The sequence below is a fragment of the Ceratotherium simum genome, chromosome 13 (genome assembly GCF_057802395.1).
Source record: "Ceratotherium simum simum isolate JZ-2026a chromosome 13, ASM5780239v1, whole genome shotgun sequence".
In the NCBI taxonomy this organism is placed as follows: domain Eukaryota; kingdom Metazoa; phylum Chordata; class Mammalia; order Perissodactyla; family Rhinocerotidae; genus Ceratotherium; species Ceratotherium simum.
The window spans coordinates 46,013,297-46,035,246 of record NC_141912.1 but is presented as its reverse complement, the minus strand read 5'-3'; the positions used below and the strand labels follow the sequence as shown (position 1 = coordinate 46,035,246).

Genomic DNA, 21,950 nt, shown 5'->3' with positions numbered 1-21,950 from the left:
GGAGAGAGGTGGCCCATTCCTGTGCAGCCAGGATGCAGGGCCACAGTTGTGATGACCTACAGGCTGAAGAAGGTACGTCTGGAGTTCCAGTATCACTAGTAAAGACCAAGAACAATCTTCCATGTCCCTGGGAATTTGAGGTGAGCAGTGAGTGCTCCATCCTGAGGCTGCAGTTGGGTCATCAACAGCAGGCACCAGGGTGAGACAGCAGAGGGGCAATCTCAGAGTATTCCGCTCTGAGCCAGAAGCAAGATAAAATGATGGAGCTTAAGCATTTTCTCAGAGCACAGCCTCCTGTAAGACTCTCAGACACAACAGAGGGACATCTTGGAGGTGACTTCTGTCCAGTAAGTATACGTGTTCTAACTGTTCATGTTCTAACAATTTGGACATTATTAAAGTAGAACTCAGTTCTTTAGAAAGCCTGGGAACATATGTAGGTGACACAGATAGTGCCTTCTTGAGGGGCCCCAGGCAACTGCTTAGTTTCCTGTCAGTGTCTTGTGCTTTAGAAGGATTCCTCTACATTTAAAACCACCTCTCTGTCCTCTTCTGCCTTCACATAGAATCTTTTCCTGAAGTAAAAGGATCAGAACTGAAGGTTGATTTGTATTTTTAAAAAGGTAAAGAAGGTAAAGCTTGTGTAATTCAAGTTCTTGATGTCCCCAGATTCTCCAGCCTAATGGGGTGATCTTTCCCTGAATTAAACAACCATGTGAGCTCCTATTCCATGTTCAAGAGGAATCCAGCTACCTCACCTGGGGTCTCCTTCTGGGATGCTCCTTGGGCGCCCCTCCAGCTCTGGCCAGCCCCTGACTCCCTATTTCCTGTTCGCTCTTCACGGAGGGCAGTTGAGCTCTTCAATCTCATCCCTTACTCTTTGCGGATAGAGACTCTGCCCACATTCCCTTCAACAACGTTCTAAAAAATCAGTTGCTGCTCATTAACTGATGGACTACAACAAAGTAAAAAGCTTCTGCACAACAAAAGAAACAATCCATAAAATGATAAAGCAACCTACAAAATGGGAAAAAATATTTGCAAATCATATATCTGTTAAGGAGTTAGTATCCAAAATATATAAAGAACTCATACAAGTCAATAGCAGAAAAACAAACAATCTGATTAAAAAATGGGCCGAGGAACTGAATAGACATTTTCCCAAAGAAGACATACAGATGGCCAACAGGTGCATGAAAAGATGCTCTACATCACCAATCATCAGGGAGATGCAAATCAAAACCACAATAAGATACCACCTCACACCTGTTAGAATGGCTATCATCAAATAGACAAGAGATAAGTGTTGGCGAGGATGTAGAGAAAAGGGAACCTTAGTGCACTGTTGGTGGGAATGTAAGGTGCAGCCACTATGGAAAACAGTATGGAGGTTCCTCAAAAAATTGAAAATAGAACTACCACCATATGATCCAGCAATTCTGCTTCTGGGTATATATCTGAAGTAAACAAAATCACTATGTTGAAGAGATATCTATAATCCCATGTTCATTGCAGCATTATTTACAACAGCCAAGACAGGGAAACAACCGAAATGTCCATCAACAGATGAATAGGTAAAGAAAATGTGATATATATAATGGGATACTAATCAACCATAAAAAAAGAAGGAAATCCTTCCATTTGTGACAACATGGATGGGCCTTGAGGGCATTATGCTAAGTGAAAAAAGTCAGACAGGGAAAGACAAATACTGTTTGATCTCACTTATATGTAGAATCTGAAAAACAAACAAACAAACAAAAAACCCACCACACTCATATAAAAATAGATCAGATTTGTGGTTACCAGAGGCAGGAGGTAAGAGGTGGGGAAAATGGATAAAGATGGTCAAAAGGTGCAAATGTCCAGTTATAAGATAAATAAGACCTGGGGTGATCCTTCCTGGGATGTAATGTACAACATGATGACTAAGTTAACACTGCTGTATGGTACATCTGCAAGTTGCTAAGAGAGTAGATCCTAAAAGTTCTCATCACAAGGAAAAAAACTTTTTTTCTGTTTTTATTTTTGTATCCATATGAGATGATGGGTGTTAACTAAACTTATTGTAGTAATCATTTCAGAATATATGTAAGTCGAGTTATTACGCTGTACACTTTAAACTTATACAGTCCTGTATGTTATTTATATATCAATAAAACTGAAAGGAAAATAAATAAAAGCCAACAGTTACAAAATTTTAAGGATACATATTTTTTATGTGAGGTAAAAATTTTTGTTTTTCACTAATATTGATAAATGTAATTTGGGCAAAATAAAGTTAAAATTAGTGATAAAAGTATGGGGGAAATATCAGTTCTTGAAATGGGACAAAAGCTTGAATCAAAATCTATCAATAAACTCTCATGAATTTTTATACATTTACATATTCCTTATGGTCATATGATTCACATAATCAGGACACTATGTTAAGCCTTGTCTTCATAAAAAAAATATATATATGTATATATATACACACACGTGCATATACACACACACCTGTAGTCAGATTAATGCCTCATTTATCTGACATTGTTAGTACATTTCCCAGATAAATAAAGCTCACCCATTTAAAGTTATACATTTTAATTGAGATCACAGAACTTTCTAAAAGAAAATATACACTACTCTAACTTCTTGAACAAAATATTCTCAACATAATGTAAACTGTAAACAGTGAGTCTTGATGGTTTTCATTATGTACATCGGTCATTTTACTGGGCCCTCAGATCCTGCTGAAGATCTCTTAGCAATCATGAGGCTATTTATTATTTTTAAACTGCATTCTAAACAGCTGAGACAGTGAGACCTCTCCTCCTCCTACAGCACCTTACATCTGGTGGCAACTTTTGCCCCCAGTATAAAACCTTAGAGTTAATCTCTAAAGACAGTAGGTGTTCTGCCTGGAAAGGATCCAGGTGTGGGGTTGAGTCTGAGGCCATATTAAAATAAATCATTCGGTAACTCTAGCCATCAGCTCCATTAGATTCTTAGTGAAACAAAAAGGCAGCTCCGCCCAGGAATAATATACACCGAGGGGCAATATCCCCAAATGAAGCCCTTTTACTTTGCCTCTTGTGGGCTCATCAGCCTGCTCCATGCTCATCATAAAGGAAGCTGGCACCCTGCCCACATACACACAGTAGGCAGCCTGTCCTATTTATGTGAGGGGCCTGTTAGGCAAACAGCCCTGTACAAAAGCAGGGGGCCCTACAACCAACGGTCACCCAACACCGAAGAAAAGCTGATTCAATAAAAGAGGAGAATCAGGTGAATAAAGAGATCAGTCATAATTCAGAGAACAGAAGTGACATTTTTAAAAAGTGTAATTAGTATTCGCAGAGTTTTAGGAAGATAATGCATTCAGAAATCAAGAACAGGCTGCTGCAAAAAAGAAGCACTCAAAGAACAAGAAAGAATTTCTGGAAATTAAAAAGTAATTTTCAAATTAAAACTGTCATATCAACAATAGAACAAAGTAGGCTAAAGACTAAGGCGGTGTCTGGAAGCCATAACTGTGCAAACATCTCATAACATAAAGCAACAAGACAAAGAGATGGAAAATGTGATAGCAAAGTTAAGAGACAAGGAGGAAAACTCTACTAAATCCAGTATATGTCCAATAAGAGTTTTCGAAGGAGTAACAGAGAAAAGGGAGAGGAGAAAATCATCAAAGAAAGGAGGGAAAAACTTCTCCTGAGCTGAGGAACGATAAGAATCTTCAGATTCTTAGAGGCCCATAAAATCTCAGGAGAAGGCCTAAAAAGATCCCACCTAGGGGTGGGAGAGATTTCAGAATATTACAAGATAAGGAGAAAAGCTTAAAAGCTTCTGAGAGAAAAAGTAGTTTTTATAAAGGCATTTGAATTTGTTGGTTAACAGTAGATGCTAGAAGTCAGTTACGCAGCACAAATACACAAATTTAGAGACCAGTAGGCACCCAGAAAATGCACCTGCGTGTCATGCAAGTAACCTGGGGGCAGACACTGCTAGTTTCTTGCCTAATATTGCTATTACCTTCTTCTTTGCTAACAGAACCCCAATTTCTTGGGGAGGGGGATATCAATGTACCCAGCTAAAATTATTCACATCACCAGACTCCCATGAAGTTAAGAGAGGCCACACGACCCAGTTCTGGCCCATGAGCATAAGCAGAAGTTGATAACTGGAACTTCCTGGATAGCTTTTTCAAAGGAACAGACTAAACAGCCTGACTTTTTCCTCCATTCGTCAGTTTGCTCTTCCCTTGCTTGCTTCTCAGAATGTAGACTTGATGCCTAGAGGCTTGCAACCATCTTGTGACCAAAAGGACCAAAGCCCACATGAGGATGTTAATAGAGAAGGATGGAAAGAGCCTGGATCCCTGATGAAAAATAAAATCCTAAAACTATTAAAAGAAATGCAGGGAAATTTTTAAAAAATCATTTTAGATAAGAAAGGGCCATTCTAAGTGTGACACAAAATGCAGAAGACAGAAAAAGAAAGATTAATAAATTTGACACATTAAAACTTAAAAATTTCTGGGGCCCGCCCCATGGGGCAAGCAGTTATGTGCGCGCACTCTGCTGCGGCAGCCGGGGGTCCGTGGGTTCGGATCCCAGACGCGCACCGACGCACTGCTTGTCAAGCCACTCTGTGGCAGCGTCCCATATAAAGTAGAGGAAGATGGGCATGAATATTGGCTCAGGGCCAGTCTTCCTCAGCAAAAAGAGGAGGATTGGCACAGATGTCAGCTCAGGGCTGATCTTCCTGACAAAAAAAAAAAAAAAATTAAAAATTTCTGCCTGGGAAAAATAACCCCACAAAAAGTCAAATAATTAAAGACAAACTGTGGGAAAAAACCCATAATTGCAACTCATATCATAAAAAGTTAATGTCCTCAATACATAATGAAAACTCTACAAATTGCTGCAGGAAAAAAACAAAAGGACTTGACTCAAATAGAAAAATAGACTAAAGATAAGAACAGTTCACAGGAGAGAGAATACAATCACCCTGATATGAAAAGATGTACAATTCATAATAAGATTAGTGCAAACTAAAACTACAGTGAAATTATATATATTCTTGTATGAGCTTGTATATTCATAAAATATTCTGGACAGGTAAATAGGAAAATTGCCCCTGGAAAGAGAAAGTGACTGAGAGATAACGACAGATGAAACATTTGCTTTTCATTGTATACCTCCTTTTCTAAGTTAAACGTTATATTTTGAGACAATTGTAGGTTCACAAGCAGTTATAAGTTATAATACAGAGAGATTTCTTGTACCCTTTACCCAGTTTCCCCCAGTGGTAACAATTTGCAAACTGATGCTACGATATCACCCGGATATTGATATTGATACAGTCAAGACACAGAGCATCTTCATCACCACCGAATCCCTCGTGTAGAGCTTTTATGGCCCGGTCCACTTCCCTCTCACCTTCAACCCCTCCCTAATGCCTAGCAACCACTGATGGACGTTTCAAGAATGTTACACAAATAGAATCATACAGTATGTAACCTTTTCGAATTGGATTTTTTCACCCAGCATAATTCTCTGGAGATTCACCCAGGTTGTTGCATGTATCAATAGTTTGTTGCTTTTATTTATTTTATTTATTTATTTATTTTTTTTTTTGAGGAAGATCAGCCCTGAGCTAACATCCAATGCCAATCCTCCTCTTTTTTGCTGAGGAAGATTGGCCCTGGCCTCACATCTGTGCCCATCTTCCTCTACTTTATATGGGACGCTGCCACAGCATGGCTTTACTAGCAGTGCATCGGTGCACGCCCAGGATCTGAACCTGCAAACCCCAGGGCCGCCAATGCGGAGAGCACGCACCCAACTGCTGCACCACCGGGCGGCCCCCAATAGTTTGTTGCTTTTAACTGCTGAATAAGTTCCATGGTTTAGGTATATATCGCAATTTAACTATTCACTCATTGAAGGATAGAGGGGTTGTTTCCAGTTTGGGGCTATTTTGAATAAAGCTGCTATAAACATTTATGTATAGGTTTTTGTGTGAACATAAATTTTTCTTTCTGTGGGATAAATGTCCAAGAGTGTCATTGATGGGTGGTATAGTAGTTAAATGTTTAGTTTTTAAACAAATTGCCAAAGTTATGGCTGCACCATTTTACATTCCCACCAGCAGTGTGAGAGTGATCTAGTTTCTCCACATCCTCTCCAGCATTTGGTGGTGTCACTATTTTTTTGTTAGCCATTCTGATATGTGTTTAGTAATATCCCATTGTGGTTTTAATTTACGTTTTCCTAACAGCTAATGATTGTTGAACAACTTTTCATGTGCTTATTTGCCATTTGTATATCCTCATTGGTGAAATGTCTTCAGCACATGTTTTAATTGGATTTTCTTTTTAGTTCAAGAGTTCTTTATATGTTCCAGATACCAGGCCTTCGTCAGACATGTAGGTTGCAAATATTTTCTCCCTGTCTGTAGCTTCTCTTTTTATCTTATTAACAGAGTCTTTTGCTGAGCAAATGTTTTGAATTTTAATGAAGTCCAATTTATCATTTTCCTTTTACGAATCATGCTCTTCATATCAAGTCTAAGAACTCTTTGCCTAGCCCTAGTTGCTAAGGTTTACATCTACATTTTTCTCTAAAAGTTTTGTGATTTTGTATTTAAGTCCATTATTCATTTGAGATATGTTTTGTGTAAGATGTGAGGTTTAGGTCAAGGTTCCTTTTTTGGAGGAGCTATGGATGTCCAATTGTTCCAACACCATATGTTTAAAAGGCTACCCTTCCTCTGTTGAATTGCTTTTGCACTTATCTCAAAAATCAGTTGGGCATATTTGTGTGGGTCTATTTCTGGGTTCCCTATTATCTTCCATTGATGTATATGTCTATCACTCCATCAGTAGTACACAGGCTGGGTTACTACAGCTATAAGATAAGTCTTTAAATCAGGTAGACTGATTCCTCCCTGTTTATTTTCAAAAGTGTTTTAGCTGTTCTAGTTCCTTTGCCTTTCCATATAAATTTTACACTTAGCCAAAAAGCCAAGAAGTAATTTCATATAAATTTTAGAATAATCTTGTCTACATCTACAAAAACCCTTCCTAGGATTTTGACAGGGATTGAGTTAAGCCTGCTTATCAATTTGGGAATAATCTGCGTCTTTACTGTGTTATCTTCTAATACACGCACATGGTATATTTCTCCATTTATTTAGATGATCTTTGATTTCTTTAATTAGTATTTTGTAGTTTTCAGCATATAAGTCCTGAACATGGTTTCGTTAGGCTTACATCTAAGTATTTCATTTAGTTTGAGTGATTTCAATGGTATTGTATTTTTTCATTTTGGCGTTCATGTACTCGTTGCTAATATATAGGAATACAACTGATGTTTGTATGCTTGTCTTGTATTCTGCAACCTTGTTGAAATCATGTATTAGTTCAAGGAGGTGTTTTTTTTAAGATTCCTTAGGATTTTGTACATAGATAATCATGTCATCTACAAATAAGTGCAGTGTTATTACTTCCCTTCCAATCTGCATGCCTTTCATTTCATTTTCTTGCCTCACTGCACTGGCTAGCACTTCCAGCACCATACTGAATAAGAGTGGAGGTTTTTGCCTTGTTCTCAATCTTAGGGGGAAAGTATTCAGTCTTTCATCATTAAGTGTAATGTCAACTCTAGGGTTTTTGAAGACGGTCTTTATCAATTTGAGGAAGTTCCCTCTATTCCTATTTTTCTGAGCATTTTTATAATGAATGAGTGTTGAACCTTGTCAAATGTTTTTTCTGGATCAATTGATACAATCGTGCGATTTTTTTCATTAGCCTGTTATTATGGTGAATTACATTAATTAATTTCAGAATATTGAAACAGCTTTGCATCCCTGGAAGGTACAAAAGACAAGGATTATTAATGCAATTTGGTTGTGTTATTTTTGAGCCTCACCCAAACTGTCCTTTCTCTGGACTCCACCACACATCCTCCCCAGCTGGAGAGGTTGCCAAGGCTGGCTGCAGTGAACACGGATCCAGGCAAAAATCACCGGGCCATGGTGCTGGCAAGTATCACAGGGCAGCCAGGATGCCAAAAAAGAGAGTACTGTGGATACATCAGGCTGAGGGGAGGAGGAGTGAGGAGATGTGCCCACTGTGCCAAGCTTGCTGCCTGCAGGGCCCAAGGAGATATCAGACTTTCGTTGGCCAACAATTCCTACTTGAGAACAATATGGCTGATTAATTCTGACTAACTTTGCCCATAAGCTTGCAAAGCATGAAGGGAGAATGCATTCAGATATTGTTGGAATGTAGTACTCATACACAGAAACTCACTTCAGCTTACTCTGCCTTGCTACATTCTAAGAATTCAGTCTACATTTTTATTTGTGTGGAATAAATTGTCCTCAAAAAAATCCCACACTTTGTCACATTGATCCAGTGCTAAGTCGTAAAAATACCCAGGGACCTCAAACATTGCTCGTAGGCTAGGATAATGCATCTGAGAGAGATGAAACTTGGAAACTATTCCTTCTAGCCCAAAGTCTGTATATCATTTAAGCTGCCTGCAAAAACAGGCAAGATATGGTGTGTGGAGGATCTTTCTCTTCTCCTAAAACCCCCAGGGAAGCCAGAAAACAGAGGCAAATCTTCATTCAGAAGCAAAGGCCATCTATAAATCTAGTTCTCTCACATGAGTCAGCCAGAGAGGAATTTATGTATGTCTAGTGAACATGGAACAACATCGTCCAGCATTTGAGATTGAAAGGGCTCCATTTGCTATTTATCTTTCCTAGATCAGTGTTTCTCAAACTTTTATCATTATATCTCCCCCTAAGAAGGATTTTTGGACATTTCTTTCCTAATCGTCCCCCTACCCCTGTGAGATTTGGATACTACAGATATATTGTATACCTGCTTATGTCAATGGGTAAGGTTGAGCTTGGAGAGCCACAAACCGTAGTAATATCTAATTCTCCCTCCCCAGTCAGGTTTTGCCCCCTTGGGAGCAATATTACCCTGTTAAGGATGCACGTCGTAGATAAATGAGTGTCTAAATTCTTCACAAAAGCAGAAGAAAGGAGGAAAGGCTGCTCCTGTGTCTTCTCCTCAGAATTGCAATGACAATTATTGTCCTTTCTCTGGGTGCAACTATTGGTATACTTTAGTCCAGAATCAAGTAAAAGGAAATTTATTACAATCAAGGAAACATCAAGGAAGTCAGTTTCGGGAAGTCTTGAAAAGCCTGGAAAGTCATAACCAGGCAGCTACTTTCTCCTCATCTCCAGTCTCTTCTGGGATCTTGAGTTCCTCCCAGAGTAGGTTCCAGGTGAAGATTCTCACCTGTTCCTCCTGGCCAGCATCATGTGTCTCCTGCACAAATCCAAATGCCTAAATCCCTCATCCACACATCCTTCCAAAGTTCCTTCACCATTATGATAAGGAAGAAGAGTAAGAGAGGGCGAGATATACGGCACCATTTGTTGCGATATTTGATGGCTGGATTCAGATGCCGTTTTTAAGGGAACCAGCTTAATGTTCCCTTAACATGGCATAAAACTCGGTGTTATGTCTCGGGCACAGAGTCCAACAGATTTTTCATACAAGAGCCATGACTTACTTATCAAGTATGTGTGCAATGTGTGAATAAAATTGGGTATCTGATTGACCCACATTAGACGCTTCTTTGATTCATTTCCACTGGACTTGGGCAGCCATAACTATGATGTCAGGTAGCAAGGAGACTGGCAGCTGAGCATGCTGGGGCACCAAGGTTTGTCAGGGAAGATAGCTGCTGAACTTGAGGGAGCCTCTAACATTCTCTTCACAAACCGGTTTAATGAGGAGTCTCAACTCACTCGGGGACAAACATGAAACAGTTTCCTTTACTGAGTATCCACCACCAACTGGGCTCTGCTGACCTTCCCTTTAACCTTGGGTGAGGCACTCTTAACCATAAAGATGATACATACCTATCCTATCAGCTTTATTATCAAAGCAGTCTCATGTTCATCTGTAAGAGTCAGTGCTTTCAATTTTAAATCTCCAATTCCATATTCAAGGGGAAGCTCTTCTCTTTCCACCTTCCCAACCTCAGGGTAGGCTATACTGGGCTCTCAAGTGGCTTGACCGGGGAATGGAGCGTGAAACACAGTCTGCTCTCACACAATGCCTCCTTCCTCTTCTCCACTCTTGTGTTGGGGTGGAGAGCAGAGGGATAGAAGCTATATATCTTCTAATGTGGCTGTTCACAGTGAGCTTTCAGACTTTTCCAGACTTCACTTTGGTTGGTCGTCATTGCTGATTTGGCTCATTGTCTATCAACTCAAAATGGTCACATGGTGATTCCAACAGCCTTGCTGATAAGGGGCTCAATTTAGAGAAGCTCCCCTAGGCATAGGTGGTCTCTTGGGAGACTAGGCCACCTCTTTCACTTGTCCTCCAGCCAATGGATTCATCTTCTTGCTCTGATTTTCCAAAACTGCTTTGGTCTCTAGCAAGACTATGGCTTCAAATCCCAATTACCCTTCCTAACCGCAAATCTGGGGTCCATGACGTGTGCAGGGTCTATTTTCCACACTTTCAGGAACTATAGAGGGGCAGTCCTTGTCTCTGCCTGGCAGCATACTGCACCACCTCTCCCCAGGGTTCTTTCTGCTTCTCTGGTCAACGTAGTATGGGTTCTCAAGCCTGGTGACTTGATGTCACATTCAGAGAATAAAATGTTCAACTTCTACTTGCTGGACTTACTTTCAAGGAGTCCACATGAAAACTTATGAGTGATTCTCTTGAGATCTTCATCCTTTAATTTCAGAGAGCGGAAACCCCCTGGGAAGGGCAACAGAGGATGGTTTGAGGGGTTCATGGCACTCCTTCAAATAGACAGTCTCATTCTACCACTTGTTGCCCTCTGAGATCTACTGGGAGAAGGGTTAGAGAGTAGTAGAAGCTATGCTTCTTGGCAAGCGCAGTGGTGGTGTCTGACCCACTAATCACAAGAAAACAGGATCTCACCCTGCTTGTTGCATGGCTTCTTTCCAAGGCTCTCGGTTCCTTCTCCCCCAACAACGATAGTTTGCAAATATGGCTTTGGGTTGTCTATGGTAACAGATATGGCCACCACTCCAGCTGACCTCAACTCCATTGCACAGTTCCATCTGGCTTGACCTCTGGGTCTCAGTGCAAATTTTTAAGAGGGGGAATCTGATTGAATCTCCTTTGGATTTTCATTACTGATTCAACCAGATGTGAACAAAAGAACAGGTCACCAGGTAAAAACACATCTTCCTAGGCCCATTCATTCATCAGAGATTATGTTTAGGATCACTGCATCATCATATCAACCAAACTGAGGAGTTTTAGAGAACAAAAGGAAGAGTTACCAATAATTCCCTAGGGAAATAGGCATAAATTGGGACTGTCCTGAGCAAATCAGGATGTATACTCACCCTACCCAGAACTTCCAAAGAAGGAAGAGTGGATAGACAGGTGTACCAGGTACATTTATGACATGGTGGAATACAAATTAGTCAAGAAGCTCCTGAGGGAAGGAAATGTGTCTTGTACATCTTTATATTTTGGAGTCTAACATGGTTTGTCAGATTGGAGGCACTTAATAAACACCTGTTGAATGAATGAAAATTTAATAAGTTCCAAGATTTTGTTGAAAAAATGTAGTTAATGTTTACAAGTGAACCTGAAACCTTTTTTCCTAAAAAAAAAAATGGAAAATGCTCAAATCATTCTCTCTGAGAGACATTTTTATAATCTTACTGATCACATTGCCTATAAAACGTGTTAAGAATTCTGAATCTTGGGACAATGCCCTTCTTGTAATTTAGCCTAAAACATACCTGCATCTTTTATTTCTAATGAAAGTCTTTCATTTGCAATGTTGGTGATCCTCAAGTTTTGACTCAGAACTTCGGCTCTTATCCACAGAGTTATGTTGGAAATTCTTTGTCAGGGACGTAAGAAGAAATTGCTGTCTCTCTTCCTCATGGTTGGACACCCTCAGCTGCAGGGTAAAACAGAACAGGAAAATGGAATATGGTTGGGGTAGTGGGACGAAAGGATACAGAAGAGAGAAAGTAAGAGAATAAAAGGCAAGAAGACACCCAAAGACAGGAGCAAGGCTACAGCCAGGAAAGAACCGACAATAACCTGTGAACATCATCTCTGAGGGGTGCCAGGTGGGTGTACCTCATGGTGTCTGTGGAAGCCCACCAACTCCCAGCTATCCTCCTTCCCGGGGATTCCTAGCTCCTCTCCCAATCTAGGCCTTTCTCAGGGATCTGCAGTCATTTCCATACACCTGTCAGAAGCCATCTCCAAGAACAACATCTTTGGAACAAGCAGAGGAACCTGCATGAAGCTCGGCTGACCACCTTGCCCCTCCCCACTCCAGTAATCAGAGCATCATTCTTCTTAAAGCTCTGTTAACACAACCATGCGCCTCTAGCTCTATTCTGGACAACATCTCTGACCCCAGAGGTAATAACAGAAATAATAACTATAGATTCTATGCAAGGAAATTTTCCTTCTTTATTTTAGAGGTGAGACCATTATTTTATTATTTATTATTTTGTTTTAAATGGGTTTATATTTGATGATTTTCTACAAACATAGGATATGATTTGTATAACAAGAGAAATAGAAAAGATACGTAAAGAAAAAATTATATCACCTACTCACCATCTCTCCTTTCACATTTTTTTTGAAGTCGCATTTTTTAATTTCTCTAAATTGTCACAGATATTGTATTTTGTTGTTGATTCTTGCATTTATGAAGGTTCAAATTGCTTTATCTTTTTTTCCTCTTAAGATTGTATCATTTTAATTAAAATATTGGCTGAGCTATGTCAGTTTCTCTGGGAGGAAAGCCCATCCCTTCCCCACTCCCCAGCTCTTGTTCCGTGAGAGAAGCTTGAACACCACGTATTTCCCCCCTCTGGGTGACAGCCGACTGCATCATAGAGGATCATAAAGCCTCAGAGGATTTAACTTGGCTTTAGAGAGTCTTCTTGAGAACTCAAACTTAATCAGGACAGGAAAATTATTACAGAGGTGTTCTTGATGGCCTACAGGATGAAGGCATGTTTGCATCCGTCAGTGACGACAGGTATACCCCACTATGTGTCACTGCCAACCTCAGGCTCCCAGCATTTCCCTGAGGCCTAGTTGCCTCAAAAGCCCAATAAACAGTCCAGGTTGTTTATTGGAGAGGGGCTCTGTCTCCCACCCACCACTTGCCGTTGCCCTGGGTGGCCTGACCACCCTTGCTTTAGGTTGGCAAAACGGCAAAGTCAGGGACATGTTTATGCAACACGCTGAATTGTCAGCTGTAAGAAGAAAACAGAGAGAAGGAGAGTCAAGAAATCAGTTAGCCTGGGCATGAAAACGTGAATGCACTTGTATTATAAAGACAATAGAAGAGTTAGAGGTTTGGTTTTGTGTTTAAGATTTTCGAATGTTTTAAACCCATGGAATACCATTTTTTAGACCGCAGGTTGGCAAACTCTGGCCTGTGGGCCAAATCTGGCCAGCCATCTGTTTTTGTAAATAAAGTTTTATTGGAACACAGTCACACCCACTTGTTTATATATTGTCTATGGCTGCTTTTGTGCTACAAGGCAGAGTTGAGTAGTTGTGACAGAGACCATATGTGACCCACAAAGCCTAAAATATTTACTATCTGGCCCTTTACAGAACAAGCTTGCCAACTCCTGTTTTAGACCAACATTGACACACAGTCGCATCTTCCTCACTAATTTAACAGGAGGACGATTATATATCAATACAAAAATAGAACACATGACCCTCCCTCATAGTTTATAAACGTGTCACTGTTTTTCTGCTCCCACAAGCATTTCCTGGAGTGGTGGTGAAGAGCAGAGAGTTTGAATCCTGCCTCCACCCGCCAGCTGTATAACTTTGGGCCAGCCCCTTAGCCTCTCATGCCTCAGCTTTCTCGTCTGTATATGGGGGTAGTGATGGTGCCTCGTTCATAAGGTTGTAATGAGGATTAAATGAATGAGTTCACGTAAAGAGTCAAGGACCAGTGCCTGGCCATAGCATGGCCTCAGTGAACCCTGGCTGCTAAGTGGTTCCTTTTCATCACATAGCCATTCCTCTACACCTAACATTCCATGAAACACACAGTTCTCAGAAAATGGGGAAGAAGGAGAAAAAGGAATAGAGGGTAGCAACCCATTTGCTATTTAGCAAGATCTAAGTACCTACCCCTAATTTGTTTTCCCTAAAAATCATTCCTAACAATCAATGAACCAGATGTACTAGAACATGGCACATACATAGTACGGCTCCTGTAAATCCAGATGAACAGTTGAAAAGAATGACTATGCTTAGTTGCATTGAAATCTGCTCAGTTCACTGTTTCTGGATCCCGTTATTACAACTCGCTCTCACGCTTCAGTGAGCTAATTGTTCCTTGGATAGAATTACCGGCCTGGGCTCAGCACCTAGCTCTTTTCAAAGTGCTTAATAAATTAGTGGCTCTCCACATGTACTTACCCACGTGCCGCAAAGTCAGACACACAGGAGCTGGGCCGACCTGGGTTTGAAAACAGGAAAGCTAATCAGGTCATTGCTCAAAGCGAGTCTAAAGAGCACGGGAGTAATTTGCCCCAAGCACCCAGTGCCGCGTTGCCCCTTGACAGAACTGCTGAATCAATTAGCCTAATTAAATGAGGTGGAAAATTACTCCTGCAAATAAGTTGCCATGAAAGGCAAGTCTTAATTTGGCCTAAGGGAAAGCAAATAGCTCTCCCCCGTGTCTTGCCAGAGTCTATGAATGGGGAATAATTGGCAATTTATGTGTGTGTGTTTTTAAGGCCACGGTACAAATATGTTTTCATTGACAAGCAGCTGAGGCTTTCCCTGGGATAAAGAGAGGGTTCTAATTAAGGGATACTGTAATTGTGTGTGTTGGCTGAAATGCCGCATGTGTATGGTGGCTGCAAATATCAGGGCCTGGGACCCACCCCACTGTGAGGAGTGGGGGCTGAGGTCAAGATGGCCCCCTGGGAGTGGCACCTAATGTCGGCCCAGTCAGCCTCTGCATCCTTCTCAGGGGATGCTTCCCCCAGCTCACTAAACCATGCAGAGAGGTTCTGAGGACGCCATTGCAAGCAACCCAGAAAAACACGCTATGAAGTTAAAAATTAAAATTAAAAAGGGCGCCTTCATTCCATGGAATCCACTGCAGGCCTTAAGAATGATGTTGAAGAAGTATATTTCTGAGTGTAGGAAAGTGATGGAAATTACTTGATAAGAAAACAACAGTTTCATGATGGTCTGTGTCAGCGTGGAATGTAGCTGCCTTGTGCTTCCACAACCCAGCATCTGACCTCCGGGACCGTCCTGGCCCCCCGCCTGCTCCCAGCCCCAGCCCCATCTGTAGGGGGGACTCTGAGACCCCTGCATGGCTGAGGAGGCTGCAGGTCCCTGGGATCCTCAGAAAGGGGCATCTACAAACGCAGCAAAACTCTCTCTCGCCCACGTTCAACTTCTCAGGATGTACAACTTTGACAAGTCTTTTTTGCCAAAAAGTCTCCTTGGGATGTCTTTCTCAAAGATCTCTTCCCCAACAGGGATGAGGGCTCAAAAGAAAGTAGGCTATGGGGAGGAAGAAAATCCCTGCTACACTTGGGTAATTTAAAAATAAAAATATTTAAATAATCACAGGATGTGAACTTCTCCTAACACCCTGTTCCTAGGTGCCAGCTTGGACCCAGAGCAGTATGGTTCTGAGCCCAAGGGGCAGTTCAGATGAGCAAGGTCAAAGTAGGATTCTTGGTCGACTTGGCTTCCTCCTCCAGGTGGGCTCAACTTGGCCCCTCCCAAACAATGCAGCCCTTAAGCCTTTACTGTTTGCCAATTTTTACTTGTGAGCCCAGCTCATCTCCACTGTGTGCTCCTGGAACACTGGGCAGGGTCTTACACTCTCCTTCCATCTAGCGGGGGACAAATGAATGATGAGCTAATGACCCCGAATGGAGGAGAATCAATAGACCTCAAGGATCCTGGAGAAGAAGATGCTTGAGGTGATGGAGGGACTCAACAAACACAATATTTCAATCAACTGAAGACTATGGCTGCATTCCCTACAGACACCAAGAAAGTTCCTACCCGTCCCTCTGTGCCATGACAGGCCTCAGTTTTGGAGATATTAAGTTTAAGAAGCAAGATAGCTTTGAGTGAAGAGCATCAGCTCTGAAACCAGCCAGAGAGAGGGAGGGTGGGAGGATGGAAGGGTGTAAGAGGAAATGGGGGACGGATTGCTAACACTAACTCCATACCTGCCACATGCTTTGCTCTTCACAGACATTACTTCATTTAAACCTCCCCCAAACCCATGGAATTTATCCTCCAAAGAGGGGCATTTTAAAGAGAGCCTTCTTTGATAAAGCTCAGAAGTCATATAATTAAATGTTCCATTTGATGGAACCCTCAGCCCATCTCCAACCCGCACTCCCATCTCTGAGCGTATTCCATCCTCAAACCCCCTCCCACCCCTAAGATGAGGCTTGGGGTTGGGTAGGAGGCAAGAAGATGTCTTCCTCATAAACTATTTGATAATTTTTTAAAGCTAACCCTTTGATGATTTTCTTTTGGTGTCGTAAAATTTAGTGTGAATGCCAAAATCTCTACCGTGGCTACCAAAACGCCAAGTCAAATTAACATGTTACCCACTATTATTCCCACTTTACAGATGAGAGTGCAGAGAGATTAAATAACTGGCCCACATTTCCAGAACTAGACTGATGGAGCCATGGCTCCAAAGCCACATGTGTTGGTTGGTGTGCGTGCTTGCTCTTCACTCCACCGCACAGCCTCACATTCCCGCGGGACTCGAGGTTGAGCAGCACAGCCCAGAGATCATCCATTCAGCCACCTCCCTACCCCACACCAGGACTCAGATCTTCTTTGAGTGTCCAGGCTCAGGAATCAGCTTGAACAAGTTCCTTAACACCTCATGCCTTAACTTCCCTGTTAGTGTCCCAGTAGCTTATTGTGTGGAATTAGTCTGAGGAATGTCTGGAAAAAAAGTGGAATGAAAAAAAGGAAATCAGAAAAGATGCTACAAGAAAAAGCTTCTTTTCTGACTGGTGCCATTTTTCTCAAACCCACATGGATTTCAAGTAGGCCAGATGTTGCCTTTTTTAGCATCACACAAGGATCAGGTAAACGGATCCATGGTACCAGTCTCTATTTTCCATTTCCTTTAAAATTATTTAAATAATGTGTGTGTGGTCAGTTGTTTAGGGGGTGGGAGAAAGTCTTGAGATCGGGGCCACAAGAAGATCTAGAGAGGAGAGTCTCTGAGAAGGGCTGAACTGGACTTTGGGGCTATTCTCAGGCTGCAGAGTTTTCACCAGGGCTTGTGGGACTCTGAAATTCCCGCTGAAGCCCTGTTTATTTTCCCTGTTCTTCATTGATGAAGTTTTCATTTGAAACCTGAAACACACGAAGCAACAGATCCTTCCATCTACACTCAAGCAGAGGGCCAGGATGAACCAGAATTGACTCTCTCTGTTCAACTTTTTAGAAATGGGGACGGGGAGGCAGTGGCAAGGGGTTTATTTTATTTTGTCAAAGGACAACAAGCTTCCACAGTTAGTCATGGCCCCATTTGATAAACACGCAGGAGACTGAACAGAACATGTAGATATCTCGTTGCTCAAGCCCTGAGGTTACTCATGGACCAAATGATTCTAGTGTTTTCTCTTCCCCTGCAAGTCTAACAAGTATTGGTTGTCCCGCACTTCTTAGCGTCTGTCAAGACTATTTTTTCAATCTGAAACATGTACCCTAATTTGAAAATGAATGGGTTTTCTTTAAAGAAATAATATTTGCCACCTTTTAAAGAGGTTTATTGCATCCCAGGCTAAGACACAGTAGCCAGAGGTTTGGATGGAGAGGGGTGGAAATGGGCTGGCTGAAAGTCTTCTCTCTGGACTCAGAGCATCTTGGCGTCCACTTTGGTCTGACTGTGACACAGGCCGTGAGACTTGGCCACTATGGAGCCACAGACATGTCTACTAAAGAATCAGCAAGAACACGAAATTCGCATCCAGACTGGTGATCAGCAAGACAGAGAGAGATAGGCAAAACAAAAAAGCACAAAACACAAAAAATATTTTTAAGCCAGAAATCTGCCCCATTCCTAAGTAAGACAACAAGGATCCAACAGCCATATCTACACTTTCACCACTCCGCAGACTAAGTCAAGCCCCCCCTAAATTATGCCTAAAAGGGATGGTGCTGCTCTGGGTCTGTTGTTCCCTCATCCCGGGAACCCAGGAGGCCCAAGATATGAGGGGTTTTCCCAGATAGCATTCTGGGGTCGTTTTTTAACCTCTGTGTCTCTGCTAAATCTGCAAGGCTCTGTGGGGTTGGGTTGGAGCCAAGGTGGAATTAAGTGGAATTGTAGAAGTTTTCCGAATAAGCAGTTCCCTGCTATTAGCAACTTCACACCTACAACTAAGGCTCAACTTTCCCCCTCCCTTCCTTAGCCAAGAAAGACATATAATAATTCTGTTGTGGGAGATAAATAGTGTGTCTATGTATTCACATGCGTGTGCAGTGGGCCGTGTATCCATATGCTCACCTACAGAGGAGAACTGTGTGGTCTTATCCTTTTCATTACCATACTGCAGAGTTGGCCAAGCCCCAAAGAAAACATGCATTGTGGATACTTATATGAGCGTTTTCAGCATGCATGAGAGTGTGTGTGTGTGTATAAATATATATAATATATATCCTTTCTCTTCATACTGACCCTCCAAAGATTTTACCAAATCTGATAACCATTCTTCTCCATTCCTATTCAAACCAGGTTTTCTGTTCTGTCTGCTTCAAATATCACAAAACAAAGGTTAATTTTTTTTAACAGCCTCAGTCACAGGACCTAGAGCTGCTGTTTCCAGCTTTCCTTGCTGGCCTTGACCTCTCTGGGATATCTCCTACCAGAATTCCCCAGAAACATGCCATCAACCAGGATGCATGGCCAGGCAGCTCGTGTTCCTTCTGGGTTATGTTATAAATTTTGGCTGAGACATTAACTCATGTCAACATGTTACTTTTAGTGACATGTTTGTCTTTTCTTTGTTAGCTTTGGTTCAAGGCCGTGAATCCATTTGGAGAAGCAAAGTTTCCAAGCCTAAGCAAAAGGCGTCTCACACGCTTCACGGACTTTGGGGTTTCTCTACGCCTGCCTCCTCCTTCCATCACTCTCCCTTCCCCCTATTTTTCTTAGAAGCCCAAGTGAAAAGGATATTTCGTGATCAAAGTGAATTCAACTGGCAGGGCATGAATGAACACAAACCGATGAGCTCCCAGTGACCTCTGTCCCTGGTCGGATCTTGATGAGATCCACCCCCGAGACCCATGTTTGCTGCCTCTGGGGGGATCGCAGCCATTTCTCCCCTTTTTCATCTGCTCTCTGCAATTCTCTTTTTATATTTTCAATGACAGCAGCGGTCTACGCTCAGGTTTTAACCCTACTGCGTCGAGTCTCTTCTCTCCTTCTTCGTTATTCAAAATATCTGTGATCTGTTTGAAGTAGGACTCTGGGGTACCTACAGCATCCCTTCCAGTTCCGAGAGTTCCAAAGCCACCTCCGCTGACCCCAGGGGGGCTGCTTTTCTGCTCACTTCCTTTTCCCCTTGAGAGAGCAATTTCCCTTGGCTGTGCTTTCATTACTTGTCGTGGAGAAGGAGGCGCCACAGCAGCCTGGCTCAAAGACGTGGCTTATCAAAGGTGAAGATGCATTATACATTCCTCAGGCCAGCTGAAGGGGGCCAGCTAGAAGCCAGTTTACAGGTAGCAAAAGGAACATGGTTTTACTGCCTCTTTCTTAAAAAAAACATTCTCTCAGGTTTTGAACAAACAGTATTAATATACAGCTTGTACAAGCATCTTAATCATCAACCTTAAATCTAAATCAGCTTTGGCTGTCTCAGAAACCCATTCACAAAGGATAAAATTTACCACTTTTAGGATACTCTAAAGAATTAGTCACAGGTTCCGAAGAAATCTACAGCAGGAGACAGCACGCAGCAGTGCCTATAAACCAGAAGTCAGCAGCTGCGATTCTAACCCCAGAACTCCTTCTGTGTGACCATGGTCAAGTTATTTAATGACTTTAGCTTTCAGTTTCCTCATCTGTAAAAGAGAAGGCGGGTGGATTAAACCTCTAAATTCCTGCAGGTTCCGAACATGTTCCCATCAAGCACACAATATCAGAATAAGCATGTATTCTCCCAAGGAAACTACTTTGAAGGAAAAATATATTTATTTGGATATACAAGTTCTGGTGTTTGTTAAAAAAAAAAAAAATTTCATTGCTTTATAGTCACACCTCGTATATTCCAGCTTCTGTTAGAAGCCTTTTATGACTCTGTCATTCATAAATTTGTCCAAACTCTTTTTTAATCCATTTACATTTCCTGTCTGTACTGCCTCTCAGGGTAATGAGTTCCATAACTTTATTACGTGCTAGGCGAGGTATTATTTCCTTGTTTGCCCTAAACTTACCTCAAGCTTCCAAACTGCCTGCTTGCCCTATATTTCAGAACTTGATGAACAAGTTCATCCATAGTCTTTGCTTTATAAACTGGAGTTGAAATCATTTCGGGCTGCTTCATAACGCAGTAGCCCATCTCACATCATTCCCTTAAACATTACAGTTACTTAGACAATAAATGTGCGTGCTGATGGCATAAGGAAGTTCTGGTTCCAAATGACTGAGAGTCAGGAGAGCCTGGAGGTCTAAGGTTGAGGCTTTAGAGTCAGGCAAACCTAGGCTCAGATTCCAGCTCTGCTGTTTGCTGTGTGGTTTCTCTGAGTCTTATTTCTTCATCTGGAAAATAGAAAACAGTACCTACCTCAGAAGTTGTGGTAAGAGATGACTAATATAATTTTTGTAATGTGCTTAACACAGGGCCAGGTCTATTGTAAATATCTCCCCAAATCTAAGGGTGGTTAGGTGATAGTTAACAAAGATCACGACACTAGATAGACTTTAATGTGCAAGGTGTTCTAGAATCATTGCTCATATCGTGAGCAGGGCCCAGATAAGTGGTTGACAAAGAACAATCTAAGCTTCAATGCCTGAGATGATGGAGAGGTATGGGTGGGAGTGATGTTCTGGACACTAGCAAGTGGGTAGAGTTTAAGGGGAGATCTTTGGCAACGGATCAATAGGAAATGTGATCTCAGCTGGAAATAAGGGGGCACCAGATCATGAACAATAAATATATACAAGGTGGTAGAGGAAACTTTTAAACCAAAAGAAGGAAGGGGAAGCCAATTATGCTCCTTCCAAGACAATGGCCTGAGTCTCAGAGAGTAGAAATTCAATTTCTTGCTCTTGCTAACCAGCTGTGAGACCTTCAGCAAATCAAAGTTATGTCTAAGTCTAGGTTTCCTTGCACATAGAATAGAATTAGTGTAGTTCACTGACTTACAAACCATACTCCTTGGAACTTGTATTAGGGAAGAGAGAAAAGAAGCAGGGATGTGGATAGGATATGAGTCTTTATCCCTAATTCAATCCAAGTAGTTATACTTGTAAGGTTCTAAGATTGGCTCATAAAGGAAAATTGCATAGAGCCAAAATTCACTCTTTAAAAACCCTTAAGTCATTCAAATGTGAAAAGTTCAAAGGAGCCAAAACCAAGTGAAGAAAAACAGGGTCACCTCTCCCGTCTCACACTTACTCTGGGGTATGCCATGATTGAGCCAAGAGGCAGGCTGAGTCTCTCTCTGGATCTCTGTCTTTGTCTCTGTCTCTCTCCCTTTTTCTCTCTCTCTCTGTTTTTCTCTCTCTCACACACACATACACATACACAAATATACACAATTAAATAAATGAATGAACTAATGCTACTACAATGAGCTTCCATTTAAGATTTAAAATTTGGTTTGTAAAAATGCTTCCCCAGCTATCAGGAAAAAT

The 21,950-nt window shown here is 41.6% G+C and overlaps 1 long non-coding RNA gene across 1 annotated transcript in view; it reads left to right on the top strand.

Annotated features, from left to right (window-relative positions):
- Nucleotides 1-21,950, top strand: part of LOC147915713 (uncharacterized) — a 78,806-nt gene that overhangs the window by 29,560 nt on the left and 27,296 nt on the right. The gene's annotated exons all lie outside the window — the stretch shown is intronic.